At 48.8% G+C, this 15,237-nt stretch overlaps 1 protein-coding gene across 3 annotated transcripts in view; it reads right to left on the bottom strand.

The window, feature by feature from the left end:
• R3HDM2 (R3H domain containing 2) overlaps window positions 1-15,237 on the bottom strand; it is a 121,393-nt gene that overhangs the window by 104,432 nt on the left and 1,724 nt on the right. The window contains exon 1 of one of the 3 annotated variants that reach the window (XM_054012946.1): window positions 2,171-2,236. The exons of the other annotated variants lie outside the window; for them this stretch is intronic. The gene's annotated coding sequence lies outside the window, so the exon portion shown is untranslated. Of the gene's footprint in view, window positions 1-2,170; window positions 2,237-15,237 lie in introns of those variants that run through there. 3 annotated transcript variants of the gene reach the window in all.

Consider the following 15,237-nt stretch of genomic DNA (forward strand, 5'->3'; position numbering starts at 1 on the left):
CACCGGCAAGTTCACTCTCGATCTATTTTCTCCAGTTGAACACAGGTTTTGGCCATTGTTTTGTTTCCAGGGATAACTGCAGCCAATTCCTCGGGCTATGTCTTCACTACCCGCCGGATTGGCGGGTAGCAATTGATCTATCAGGGATCAATTTATCGCATCTCATCTAGACGTGATAAATCGATCCCCGAACATGCTCCCCGTCGAGTCTGGAACTCCACCAGGGCGAGAGGCGGAAGCGGAGTCGACGGGGGAGCTGCGGCCATCAATCCTGTGCAGTGAGGATGGGAGGTAAGTCGATCTAAGATACATCGACTTCAGCTACGCTATTCTCGTAGCTGAAGTTGCGTATCTTAGATCGATCCCCCCCAGTGTAGACCAGCCCTCAGAGTTGGGGATCTTTCAACCTTCAATTTGTAAAGTGCCAGGTGTAGATCTGGAGCCATAACCCACTAACAGCCACCACATTTTTTTTCAGGATTTAAAATAAAAATTGGGCCATTTTGTCTAAAGTTTTCAAAAATGCCAAGTCCCATTTTCACAAGGGACTTAAACACCCTAATAACTGTGGCTCCAAGCGCCTAAAGATGCAGATCGGCACCTAGTAGGATTGTCCAAGCACCCAAATCCCACTGATTTCAGGGGGAGTTAGGTGCCCAGGCATTTCTGAAACTCCCACTAAGTGCCTAGCGACACCTTTAGACCTCTAAATACCTTGTAAATCTGGTCCTAAGTCCCTGTTGAAAGTTTTACCCTTTAAAATTAAATTTTAGTTCAGTTTAATACAGGCAAAGTAGCTCAAATAACAAGCTACATAGCATTTTTATAGCACCTTTCACGGTAGGATCTCAAAGCTCCTGTACAAACATTAAGCCTCCAAACTCCCTTGTGAAGGAGGAACATTTTATTACACCCATAGCACAGATTGCATAACTGAAGAGACAGGTGAAGTGACTTGCCCAAAGTTACCCTACAAATCATTGACAGACGCAAGACTAGAAGCCAGGTGTCCAGGCTCCTGTTCCCCTCTCTAACTGTACCGAACACCACTTTGGCTTAAAGACACGCAGCAGACAGCAGCAAGACACTGCAAGGACGGAAAACTCAACTGCTCTAATCAAACAAGCTGCCAAGTGCAAAACTCATCTGCTGAGCAGCCAGTCAGCATCCCCCAGAGATCTGAAAGCAGAGCAAGGAGACGCTCTGAGCTCGGCAACTTGGGGGCGAGCGGACAGAAAGCCTGGGATGCTGAGGAATTTTGACTGGACATGATTTAGGAGAGGGAAGTCAGGCTGGATCATTAATCCAATCTGTCCCCAAGCCACAGCTATCATGAGGTTTGCATTATCAGCTTTGTGAATAAGCACGCGTGTTGCTCTGACTTTCCGTAGGACCTGGGTTTAATAAAGTAACTGTGATGACAGATGCAAAAAGCTAATTTGAGGCTACTTTTCTTCTCTGCTGCTCCAGGAGTCTGGCTATTATCTGCCTTGACTCTTATTAAAATCCCCAGAGGTCTCAATTCTGCAGCAGCACTAGTTAGTCTAAATTTAGCAAGGTAATGGAAAGAGTTGGAAGGCATGCAATTCATTTTAATATCTGCACCTTTAAAATCACTCGGAAATTAGCTGCCTGGCAACATAAAGCAGTCATCCAGAACGAGAAAAATAATCAAGATATGCGCTAGATTATCAATTGATACAGATGCTAATGATCTTAATTAGGATACTCACTTCAAGAGCCTACAATGGCCAAATCTTTGAAAAAAATGCTTGCCTGCCAAAGCGTGTAGGGAAAACGGCAGCGTTCAGGACATTTTAATAACGTGGTGTTAAATTATGGCGCGAGACTGTATCAGCAGCCCTTCTGCCAGTGTTTTCACATGTCACACAAAGTAAAGGTACGCCGATAATCACGTTTATTTGGGTTCCTTATGGACACTGGCCATATACTGGGAAGTCATGTGGCAGGTCTCTCAATGAAAGAATCAACTGGTCCAGTCATTACAGCTGGGTTAACCTGCCTGACTCCCACAGAACTCTTGCTACACCAAAGTTATATGCAAAAACAGTTCTCTTACCTTTCATCACATGCAATATACGGACACCCAAAACAGATGGCCTTTCAGTACGAAAGTGAAGACACACACAGAGGTCGTTGCTCCTCTCACCTGACTAGTAACCGGACCCAGTTCACAAGAGGGCTACCGCACGGAGAGGGAAATGCAAGTAGGGCTCTTCCAAGTCGCGTCCAGGGGGGCTGCTTGGCTCTTCATTAGACTCCGGCTATTAAAGGGAAAGCTCGCTCTAATAACCCACTGCTGAAACATAAGGCTGTCAGACACTCTGAAAAGGGCCCAGCAAAATCTCTACTTCAACTGTAAGCTCTTTGAGGCAGGGACCCTCGTTTTGTTCTGTGTTTGTACAGCGCCTAGCGCAAAGGAATCCTGGCCTGTGACTTAGGGCTCCTAAGCACCATACAACACACACGTAATAAGAGGTTACAGACATACCTTCCAAAAGGCTCTGCAGTTCATCAGCATCTCGCAGCCAGGCCCCAGAAAGGCAGCCAATAGTCACCACCCCACGTTGCTTGCTGGAAACAAGCACTGGCACTTCAGAGTCTGCCAGTTTGCTGCCACAGCGCCAACTCTTCTGTGATATGATTGTATTTTATTTTAAAGCAGAAAGCGTCCAAGGGCCAAACTCGAGTAACTCCCTCCTCCTCCCCTCCTCATCAGAGCAAGAAACCCTGATGGGAAACGTGAAGACCGCAATGTCTGGCAACTCCAAACAATAACGGCAGGCACTTACACGGTGCCCCTTCCTGCAGTGTGCTCTAATGCCGGCAACGTACGGCAAAGTCCAAAGTATAGCAGAGCACAAAGTACGGAGGCCCTATAGCACCTGCCAGCGAAGGGGTCACAATAAATCATCTAGGGTATAAAATTAAAGTAGTTAGCGTCTTTTCAAAGCTGCTCTCCTCCTTTTTGCTTACTGCTTGTTTGTCGAAGTTTATACAGTAAACAGCACTTGCCCTCTAAAAACATACTGGACATGCCAGGCTTATCTAAGTCAATGCGGACACCAGAAATAAGAGGTCCTAATACTGAGTCAAACTGTCAGAGCAGGACATTGAGAGTCAGGACTCTTGGGTTCTTTTCCCAGCTCTGTTCCTTGGCACTTTGGCCAAGTCCCTTCCCCTCTAGGGGCTTCAGACTCTCGGTCTGTGATAGAAGGTTCCTGCTTCCCTACCTCACAGGCCTACTAGGAGATTCATTGTGCTTAAGAGCTTTGAGATCCGCAGAGGAAAGAATCTAAAGGAGGATAATGGGCAGTTACTATTGGAGATGTTTCAGAACGGGTTTGGTAAACACCTGCCGGGGGTGGTCTAGGTATGTGTGGTCCTGCCTCAGGGCAGGGACTGGAGTAGACGACCTCTCGAGGGCCCTTCCAGCCCTGCCTTTCTAGGATTAGAAACTAGCATTCTGCAGACTGGAAAGCGCTTTAAGACAGAAGTAACTACTTGACTCTTCATGAATTACGCTTAAACAGCGAAGCTTAAACCACTTCACAACAGGTGGAAAGTGTGCTCCAAGGTCCCTTCTCCCTCTACAGACCTTAATGCCACCACATCAGAGGCCTGGTGCTCCCATTTCATTCCCAATATAACGCAAACCTTCAGCACACCACACCGAGCTGCCGCAGTACGTCACGGATGAACTTCTTACATTTTTATTTTTAAAAAGGCTTGGGCCGACACAAAGGTTAAACACTGCTGGCATTGACAGAGCGTACTTCCAGCCAAGATGAAAATCCACTTCTGGGACTGTGCAAGCAAGCAGAGAAATCGGAACGTCTTCTGTCTTTTGATTAGCTTTGGGCTCTGAAGCCAGGTTATAGGGTCTGACCCTGCGGCCACTGGGGAGCTGTCTCTTGATTTCAACAGGCACCGGATCAGACCCATGCGGATTAAAGCTTCGGCCCCCAGAGAACAAAAATAAACCTTTCTTTGGTAGAATCATTTCTAGCTCAAGATTTTAGCTCCCCCAGGAAACAATGATCTGCCTAGCTATGGAACTCTAACATGGATCAAGTCTTTTATCAACAGCTATGGTCATTCAAAAAAAAAAAAAAAGAAGTAGAATGAACAATTCTCTACTCTTCCCAGTTTTGACCGGGATACTGCACCAAGTGAATCAGCAGAATGACAAAAATGGATTTAAAATAAATAGAAATCCCAGAGCTGCCCTTTCACTGATGGGTGCACTTAGCATATTCTATAATAAACAGGTAAAAATTACAACATTAAGCTATACGGTGTTCATTAATATTTTCCACTCTCCTTTTGGACTAATATAAAATATTGAATACAGCCCCAAAATCTAATGAAAACAACTTCCCCGACTGAGCGACCACATTCAGGATCAGCGGAGTTATCCGTTACCGCTGAGCCATGGCTGTTCTCAGCAAACATGTCCAGACTGCTTCTCAAAACATCAAACCCTAGGCCAAGATTTACAGAAGAGACTACTTATTCTGGGAACACAACTTGATACCCCTTAAAGAAAGTGATGGAAGGGGAAAGGTGGAACGGGAGTGCCTGCGCCAAAGAGATGATGGCATCAGGAGAGTATAAAAGTTGAAAGGGGGGGAACACACTCCCCACATCCTCCCCAGTGGTTTTGCCTACAGATTGCCTCCCTAAGAACCCTTCTTTCTCGGTCTCTTTAGGCTACAAATGTAAAAGTTTTCTAGCAAGCTTTCAAACATTGCAGAGTGCACAATTTTACGCTAATGCAAGAACAGAAACATATCGTCTGGAACTTTGCAGTAAGAGCTTTCCTGTGCTTCTAGTCCAGGTGAGCAAGTCCCATGTGCTTGAAGCTGGGAGGTGTATCAGACAGAAAGGAGGACGCTCGAAGGAGATGAAATTTCACATCGCTGATGCTCAATAGGCAACACTTCAGGTATGGCGTGAATGGAGCAATCCAGAGTCTTGTAAGAGAAATTCTAGTCACTGCATCTAACTACAGATCACTAGAAACAACCAGTATGTGCCAAACAGAAGTAAGAATAATTATCGAGCGGGAACCCCTGTCTCAGCAATCTGATCGCACTGTCGTGTGGTTACAGCACTGGACTGAAACTCATGGGATCTGGAGTCAGATCATGACTCTGCTGCAAATTCCTGTATGAACACGGGCGGCTCATTTAGTTTTTCCTGGCCTCAGTTTCCCTTTTGTAACATAAGCCAAACAAATTCTCCTCTCGTCCTCTCGCTGTAAACCCCAAAAAGGCTCCTGCCTTCAAATGCCAAACTGCATCTCCTGCCTCTAAAACTGCATCACCCGATTGGACTTCCTGCTGGGAAATACCACGAAAGACAGACCACAGCCAGTCGCACTGAAGGAGGTATTCAAAAGAACGACAGGTCGTTTTAGAAACTCTTCTGAGACACCATTTTTAATGCATAGCCTCTTTTTCAGTAACCGCTCAATTACAGTTCCATGGAAACTCTTGCACAATGTTAAAAGTGCCGGGTAACATTTAAAATGTTATGTTGCTGTGGCTCGCCATTCGCAAATTGAAATTTACAAGAAATCTTGATCTCTGAAACCCAATGCTTCAGACAGTTTAATTTCTGTTAGTCCCCTCTGCATTAGGGATAGCAATGAAAATTGACAAGGAGCACAAACTCAGAAGCTGCTTGTTTGGAGATCATAATCTTATCACATTTTACTTTGCTGTTAGAGGAAACAGAATACAGCGAGAGGGGTAATGGTGGGGGGCGGGGAACCACAAGGGGGAGTTGGGAGACAGAGACAAAGGCAGAGCAGAGAACAGAATGGCTGGTTTATAGCATTTTTGTACCAATATAGCTAAATCAGTACAGAAACTGTGAGTAGAGAAAGGGAGAAAGAGACAGAAGTCTGGTCTACGTGGTTTGAACTTACCCATCGCAAGAGGCTGTGTGGACACTGATTTCAGTATGAGTGGCTTATTTCAGTTTCGTTTTTGTCAAGGTCTTCACTGGAACAAAACAGGTATGTTTTACATCGACCTTAACTAGCTACATCAAGGTAAAAACTGTCTTGGCTCCACTGGGATTTTACAGCAAGTTAGCAATCTCAATGTAAAAACATGTTTGTTTGTTTTTTACAGTGAAGACAGAGTCTTGATGAATTAGGAACAGGTTTAACTAAGCCAAATAAGTTTCAGAGTAACAGCCGTGTTAGTCTGTATCCGCAAAAAGAAGAACAGGAGTACTTGTGGCACCTTAGAGACTAACAAATTTATTAGAGCATAAGCTTTCGTGGACTACAGCCCACTTCCGAAGAATGCATCCGAAGAAGTGGGCTGTAGTCCACGAAAGCTTATGCTCTAATAAATTTGTTAGTCTCTAAGGTGCCACAAGTACTCCTGTTCTTCTTTAAGCCAAATAAGTCGCTCTTACACTGAATTAGGAACATTCACACAGCCTTCTGCACCAGATTAACTACACCAACATACACTAAACCAGTGCAATTATCTCATATTAACAAGCCCTTAGTTAAACTGGTGGCAAAATCCCTTATTCCAGTTTATCTTAAGCCCCCTTCCTAACGGACTTAAGCTAAACAGCAATAAGCTTGTCTTAAAGTAAATGAATGTCCAGTGTCCTTTGCATTAGTTTAACTGAACAGGTGTAAAATCATGTTAAAACTTGTGCAACTTTCATGCGCAGACATGCCCAGAGGAGGTGTAAGAATGAGCAAAGAGGAGGAAGCCAAAAAAAGGAATTCTGATGAAGAAAAATAGAGTTTCTTAAAATGCATATTGAACTATTCAAAGTTTGTGATTAAATACTGCGAATTCGGTCATTAAATACTGCAGGCGCACACACAGGCCCTTGACCTGTGAGCCTCTGGTCCATCATATTACGAGAGCCAAAAATATTAGAAAAAGGGAACAGAATTTTAGAAGCTGCTAGATGAAAGCCTGGCTCTACTGAAGACAATGGCAAAGCTGCCATCAGTGGCCAGGATAGTGGCCAGGATCACACTTGTAAAATAATATAAAAACAAACTTCAGAACTGAACGTACGCTCCCAGGCTGAATACAACTGCACAGCCAGATTTCTGTTAATGGTTGAATTATGAACCTCCCCCTGAAAAGAGGGTCTTATAATGGAAGTGATGACACAACCTTAAATATAGCAGCACAAATGGCATCGCTATTATAAGGGGAACTAAAAGCATCTGCATGCAGACGAGGGGATTTGGATATCATGGAGAGAAGCCAGAGGCGGTAGGGAACGTGACAGTCAGTGGGGGCTAAAGACAGAGAGAGCCACCATCCCTCTGTTTTGCCAGCAGGGCCAGCCCCAACCAACTTTGTCTGCTTCTCCCACAAACCTCTCCACACTCTCTTGTGCTTTGCCTTTACTCCCTGAACTGACCCATAGGTCTGCTGCCCTCTGCTCCTTCCAATCCCTCCTCAAGACACGGCTGCTGCAACACCTTGGCGTACCTCTCAACAGTCCCAGGCCTCACGGGACTGTCCCACCATGATTCCCAAACCCCCTAGCCCAGCTGAAGTCGCTCCTGTTGCACGGGGCTGGCTGGGCTGGGCTCCCTGTTCCCAGTGCTGCAATCTGCTCACCGGCGCCCCAGGGTCACAGCACTGCTCAGGTTTGGCCCAGTCCCTCTTCACAGGGGGGCAGCCCGCCTGAATATGAGTAAGTGGCATTGCCACCTTACACACAGGGTCACTCGTTCACAGTTGGCCTGGCCACCCCCACCCCGATTGGGGAGATGGGCCAAACCTGAGTGGCACTGTGACCCTGTGTGCCAGGGGCCCGCGGAGAACAGAGCCCAGCCAGCCCCACAGGACAGGAGCCATAAGTTCCAACACAGCCATCACTGTAGGGAGAGTGTGGGGTGGGTTCACTCTGCGACACCCCCCAACCCCCCGGGCTTCCAGCACTCAGCCTCCCCTCCGCCCAAGGGCAGGACACAGCCCTCTTTAGCCATGGTTGGGGGGTGGGGGGAAGCCTTGAGAACATCAGCCAACTCATGGTGGCTCGATTTGGAGGGCCACCAACAACAGACATTTGTTTAATTTATACTGAATTTGAAGCAATACTGTTGCTCCTTCTTCAGGCACCCCCCCACCCCACCCCTGCTGGCCAGCAGCAGAATTCCAGAGCCTTGCAGGCTGGCTGCCCAAGGAGGAGAAATCGGTCATGCCGGGTCCAGGTACATCCTCAGTGTAACTTGCTTTATTTACACTACCTACGCCGACACCCTCTTCTCCAGTAAAACAGAGCAAGACATGCAAAGCTGCACCAGTGTAACTAAAGGGATGGGATCACACCCCTTTTAACTAAACCAGCCCAGTGTATTGGCACTGCACCGGCTTAAACCTAGCGTGCCACCAATCGCCTCAGCACCCCCTGGCGTCAGGGCGTGGCATTGCAGAGGTCTTCCCCTCTAGCTCCCCCTGGAGATCGCGCCTCTGACCCTGCGATGTCCTGTCTCTGTCCAGGACTTAGCCCTTTGGCTAAGTTACGTCAAGTCTGGACGCCTTACAGGGTAACAAAAGTCCAAATAAAAGTTCACACAAAAAGGGTGGTTCTGTCATGCTTGGGCTCCTCTCCAGCCTGCCCCCCTCCAGCACCTTCTGGGCTGCCTTTCAATCTCTCTCTGACTCTGGGATAGAGCCCTGACTTCCCAGGCTCCTTCACCGTCTCAGCCCCTCTCCCAGACCCCACTACAGGGCCTTCCACAGAAGCACAGCTTGCTTCCTGGAGCTACTCCTGCAACAGTCTTCTCAGTCCTTTTGTGGGGCCCAGGTGTTTCAGGCAGAGCCCCAGCCCCACTCTGTTCCGCCCCCTCTGGCTAAGATGCAGTTACTTATAGCCCAAGTGGGCGGATTGAACAGAGCTGGCTAGCCCCAGGCCTCCTGGCCCTTAAAGGGACAAGCTACCCTGGGTACATCTACACTGGAATAAAGACCCACCACACAGCTGCAGCTGGCCTGGGTCAGCTGATTCGGGCTCGCAGCACTTGGGCTGCAGGGATAAAAATTGCTGTGTAGACATTCAGGCCTGGGCTGGAGCCCAAGCTCTGGGACCCCCACCTGAGCCTGAATTTCGACCCGGCAATATTACAGCCCCGCAGTCTGAGCCCAAGACAGCTAACCCAGGCCAGCTACAGCTGTTTACACAGGGTCAGCTCACATCTCTTAAGGTAAAGTGAGACAGGTTTAAGTCAATGGAGACCACACACGGCGCTGCGCTGGTTTAACTAAATCGGGTGCAACATCACACCTCTAGCTAAACTGGGACAAATGCGTGTGCAGACAAAGGCCTGCATCTCTGCTGGCCTGGCAGCAAAGGAAAAGTCAAATATGTGAGCCAACCAATCCAGAGACGCTGAACCAGAGAGAAGACAGCAGAGACCCTGGACGAAAACGTTGGTGAGGCAGGAAGGGCCCCATTCAGCTCAGTGAGGGATGGACTCAAGATGCCCAGTGAAGACCATTTCATTGCCAACACAGGTAACTCTTCCATTCCTCATGTAAGCAAGACAAGGGAGACCCCCTCAGCTACACCATTTGCTGCGAGCAGCATCTCAGGGTACGTCTTCGATTTATCCAGGATCGCTATATCGCGTCTCGTTAAGACGCGATATATTGATCCCCAAATGCGCTCACCATCAATTCCAGAACTCCACCAGAGCAAGCGGCGGTAGCGCAGTTGACGGGGGAGCCACGGCCGTCGATCCCGCGCCGTGTGGACTCCAGGTAATTCGATCCAAGATACTTTGACTTTAGCTACGCTATTCGCGTAGCTGAAGTCATTGCATATCTTGGATCGATCCCCCCCCAGTGTAGACCAGCCCTCAGTTTGGTGCATCCACCACTTATTTTTCTTCCACCCTCAAGAAGGAGCCATGCACCAGGAACATAGCAACCCGATGGGGACGCTCCAGCCCAGCCAGGAGCCCAGCCGAGATCGGAGAGCTGCACGCTCAGATTTTGAACATCTGCACAACCTGCTGTGAGCGGCAACTCCCCTGGGGGAGCTTGGAAGAGCGTGGCGGTGTCGAGGTGTCACGCACAACGGAGCTCCTGGATGTTACCACAGTACAAATAAATCATTCATAATAGGGGAGAGCCTCCCGAGTAAATGCTGGTAGATTGACCCAATTTTATCTTATTATCAGAATTAAACAAATATATTGAGCTTTCTGGTCCTGAACTGGTTTCTCTGCTGCCTCATCCCACTACAGGGCCCCAAGAGTGGGATGGCAGAGCTGGGCTTGTATCTTTAATCACGTCCATCTTTGCTCACCGGGCAAGAGTCAAGAATGTCTCCTTGGGACGAAGGACAGAGATATCCTCAAAACCTCAGCTAGCGAGCACTCTGTGCATCTGATAATCAGCCACAAGATCAATCGAAAAGGGGAAAATGGGAGTGGATATTCCCCTGGAATAACACAGCAACGCTGGGGGGCAAGGGGATAGGCTGGGTGCCACAGGATTCCAGCCATTCATTCCAAACTTCAGACCTCAATGAGATATTAGTGCAGGGGTGGCTACCTGAGAAGGAGCCAGAATTTACCATGTGCATTGCCAAAGAGCCACAGTAATACGTCAGCAGCCCCCCGTCAGTTTCCCCCGGCTCCCAGCACCTTCCACCCATCGGCAGCCCGCCGATCAGCACCTCCCTCTCCCTCCCCCACCTTTTCGTGGCTTGCAGGAGGCGCGGGGGGGGGAGGGGGATGGAGCGAGGGCACCGCAGGCTCAGGGGAGGGGTGAAGTGGGGGCAGGGCCAGTGGCAGAGCCAGGGGTTGAGCAGTGAGCACCCCCCGACACATTGGAAAGTTGGCACCTGTAGCTCCAGCCCCAGAGTCGGTGCCACACAAGGAGCCGCATATTAACTTCTGAAGAGCCGCATGTGGCTCCGGAGCCAGATGTTGGCCACCCCTGTATTAGTGAATAAAACTTACTAAGACCCCAGCTGGGAGGACAGCAGTTTACTGAACTATTGTCCAAGGTTACTAAATAGCTCCGCATTTTGACTCAGTGTTCATGCAGCACATGGAACGGACGAATACAACAGCAGTAGCAACATCTGATGATGAGGGGAGGGGACAGACGGCGGATAGGGATAAGCTCCATACGCTACTCACCTCTAGGGCACCTGTTCCAACCCAGCCCCAGGTCTTGGCTGGGGAGCGGAAGCAGCCCGGGAATGGGATTCAGCCCTTTTCACGGCTAGGGAACCAAATCCAAGGCGTGGCATGTTTTCTTTTCTAATGTCCATTTGGTGGCCTGCCTGGAAGGAGCTGGAGGATTTCAATGCAGCCCTAGAGGGACAGGCGCCCCCACCACAGAAATCTACCATCACAGCTAGCAGTCTCAGATAAGCCAGTGGCTGAACTGGCCAGGAGAATGACCCCCCCTAACTCCTACAGGGCCCCTAAATCTGGAGTCATGGTTTACTGATGGGTGAAGCTGCTACTCAGATACACCTAGGCTATGCCAATTCAGTAGCCAGAGTAAATCAGTCTCCAGAGCTATCAACCTAGCACCTTTCATCGGCATCTAAATTCTCTTCCATTAAAAAAAGAGAACATTTGAAAGCTGCCAGGGCTTTAGATCCAGATGGAATCCACCCTTGCATTCCAAAGGAGGCCGGGAAATCTTCAGCAAATACATTTCACAGCTCTTTGAAAATACAGGAGGCACAGACAGAGTGCTGAGACACTGAAAGAACATCTGTATTTAACAAAGGATTTAGGCAAATAGGCTGCAAACTACCAAATTGCTACCTTTGCTCTGAAGGAGAGTACTGGGGACATTCACAGCTATGACTTAATTAAGGATTGCCAACATGAATTTAAGAGAGAGGCAGGGAAGTTATGCCATTCATACTTGATAGAACTTAGGCAGAAAAAGCAGAATGGATCTGGGGGGAGTGAATAAAGCAGTGAGGGATCTTAACTATTCTAAATGGTTCGAGAAAGCAGGCCTGAGTGTTCAAAGGGAGACTGAAAATGTAGGCTGAATTCCCAGCCGTGAAGGCAACAGGTGCAACAAGATCACTTCAGCTGGCGTCAGAGACAAGGAGGATTGAACCAAGGCCAGCCACTGGTGGAATTTCTTTACACAGAGAACGGTTAAAGGAGCATGAAGGCTGGGAGGCCTAAAAGTAGCTCGGCCAGCTGTGTTTTGATTTGCAGACACACACGTGTGCTCGTCCGTTTCATTTCTGGCAAATGGGCTGGGGACTGAAACACACCAACACTGCTCCCCAGAGTGACGGAAGAGAAGAATTCCCGTGTGCATCGGTCGCGTACGGGACCTTCGCAGGCAGGAAAAAAGTCACATTCTCACAAACATGGGAGCAACCTGGGGGTGGTTACTAAAGGTTTAGCTCTGCAGCCTTTATTCAATTCTCCCCCTTGTTTCCCAGGTGCTGCTCCCCTTCTAGGAACGCCAGAGTCAGTCTGCAGGGAAATATGTCCCCGTTGGTGGCTGCTCCTTGGATCCCAAGGAAAGATCCTGCTCCTCCAAAGAACTCCCCCGTCCCCCAATACCAAACCACTCAGTTAAGCCCTGGGGATCCGATGTCTTAAGAATGATGGAAGCTTCCTTTGGAGGAACGAGATAACTCGCAGGGCCATGCGCCTTCCGTTGCTCCTGCTTCCCAGCAAACTCGTGTGAAGAGTTGTGACCAGTCACACGGAGGAGGAAAGAACCCAGGTCTGTGGCAGAGCCCACAGTGGAAGACACTGCTCCTGGCCCCACCACAAAAGAGTAACACAAAGTGCAGTTGAGTCACCCTGCCTCCCAAGGAGGTCATGACCTTGGACCCCTCCGTGGGAGCAGGCAGGGAAAGATGAAGCAAGAAAGAGACAGCACCAAGCAGTCCGAGAACAGTAGGATGAGGGGGAGAGGCTGGGACTGCAAGCTGCTACACTAGACTAGATATAGCCTCAAAGAGCTGACAGCGACACGAAGGGCGCTGGGGGGATCCCATCCCCATGCAACTTCCTTGGAAATGGTGGCATTTTTCCCACCCCGAGAAGTTAGGGAGCAGCCAGCTAAAAGTATGCTCTGAGTTCAGGCATTTAACATTTAAGTTAATGAGAAATTTACAATTACAAAGCTCCTTTCATATACTGAGGCTATGTTTCCATTTAAAACACTACAGCCATAGCGCTTCCGTGTAGACCCATGGTTCTCAACCCGCCACCCAATCAGCACACAGTTGCGGCTCACGTGACCTCCTCAGGGCCATACAGGTAGTATATATGTTATGTGGATGCGGCCCACATAACACGAAGAGCTTCATATGCGGTCCACAATGGTAAATAGGTTGAGAACCACTGGTGTAGACACTCACTACAGTAGGGTGACCAGACAGCAAGTGTGAAAAATCGGGACGGGGGTGGGGGATAATAGGAGCCTATATAAGAAAAAGATCCAAAAATCGGGACTGTCCCTATAAAATCGGGACATCTTGTCACCCTACACTACAGCGATGGGAGGGGTTCTCCCGTCACTGTAGTTAATCCACCTTCCCGAGGGGCAGTAGCTACGCCAGTGACACCAGAGGTTAGGTCGGCGTAGCTACGTCTCTCAGGCACGTGGATTTTTCACACCCCTGAGACACTGAGCTCTGCCAATGCCAGTTTTCAGTATAGTTCAGCCCTTAGATCAAACACTAAGCTAAGCATAAATACCTACAGAATTGGGAGCGCGCTACAGAAGGCCTTGAGATCAGACAGGTGGTTTGCATGCTGGTATAACAAAGGGATCACTTCACCCCCCCACTGAAATGCAGCCACCTCGGGGACCAAACACAGCACCCATTTAACAGCGCACAGCAATGGTACAAGGCAGTTTAGGCCAGGAAGTGAACGAGAATCAAGTCTAATTACCAGTGCTGGAATCTGGTCAAGACGCAGAGTTGAATACCCCATATTCGGGGGGCAGGGGGGGTGCCATGCCAACCACGGGAGTTCTGAAGGCCACAAATGGCCGTGGCCAAGCTTTTCAGAAGTAACAATGATTATGGCCTTAATTTCTGGGAGCCCAACTTGAAACACCTCAAAGGGAGCTGATTATCGGAAAGTCCTAAGTACCCACTCCCTGGAAGTCAGGCCCCTTTGAAGTGCCTGTCTCAAGCCAGACAGCCAAAAATATTAGTCACTTCTGAAAATCTTAACGGGGGTTTTAGTTTCATAGTCCCTTCAGCAGCTCCCCAGCACCAGGCAGGGGCACTGGTCCAGGACCAATTTGGAGGGAAAAGTACATCTAACAATCATGCCTCTGCGGGTTCTCCCAGGCACTGGCCAAGCCCTATTTCACTTGCAAACCACGAGGGGATGCCAGCGCGAGGTGTTCTCGATCCCAGCACAAGGTGTTCTGGCTGCAGCTAGGCGAACCACAGGTATGCATATGGTAAGACAGGCGTCTCCTGACACAGAACTAGAGGAGAGGAGGCCTCATGACTGGAGCTACCCCAGGGCACAGAAGTGTAATAAAGCTACAGGTCAGACACAGAGCACAAAATGCAGGCCCAGACACCACTCAGATAGAAGAGAAGCTGCTAAGGGCTTTATGTACAAGTTTATGTTGTATCCTCAGCTCAGGAGCCGCTAGGCTAGCTGCCTGCATTAAGGTACAATACAGGAGAAATAAAGGAAAGGAGAGGAGGCATAAATCAAATCTACCCCGTGTCGTGAAGAGACTGCAATCCTGTGGCAATAGTCCAGCCACGGTATGACTAGAGCCTGGCCCACCATTCCAGCAGCCAGCATGACACTCGCCGTAAATTGAGCATGGGCACTCTTTGGACAGCCCAGGGCAACTGGCCTTCTACAAGAAATTTCTGCAAGGTTGGAGATGGCTGAGATCACATAAAACCATAAAAAGAAGAACAGGAGTACTTGTGGCACCTTAGAGACCTTAGAGTCTCTAAGGTGCCACAAGTACTCCTGTTCTTCTTTTTGCGGATACAGACTAACACGGCTGTTACTCTGAAATAAAACCATAGAGAGTGGCTCAGCGGTGTGGGCCTCAGATCTCCAGGCTCAGTTTTGGTCACCCTATCTCAAAACAGGCATGGGAGCAGTTCAGAGAGAGGCATCAAAAACAACCAGATGCCTGGGAAGACTTCCACAGAAGATGGGGACTGTTCATGAGGTGACAGGACAGAAGAGGGTGTGATAGAGGTTCA

The sequence above is a fragment of the Malaclemys terrapin genome, chromosome 23, assembly GCF_027887155.1.
Source record: "Malaclemys terrapin pileata isolate rMalTer1 chromosome 23, rMalTer1.hap1, whole genome shotgun sequence".
NCBI classification, from domain to species: domain Eukaryota; kingdom Metazoa; phylum Chordata; order Testudines; family Emydidae; genus Malaclemys; species Malaclemys terrapin.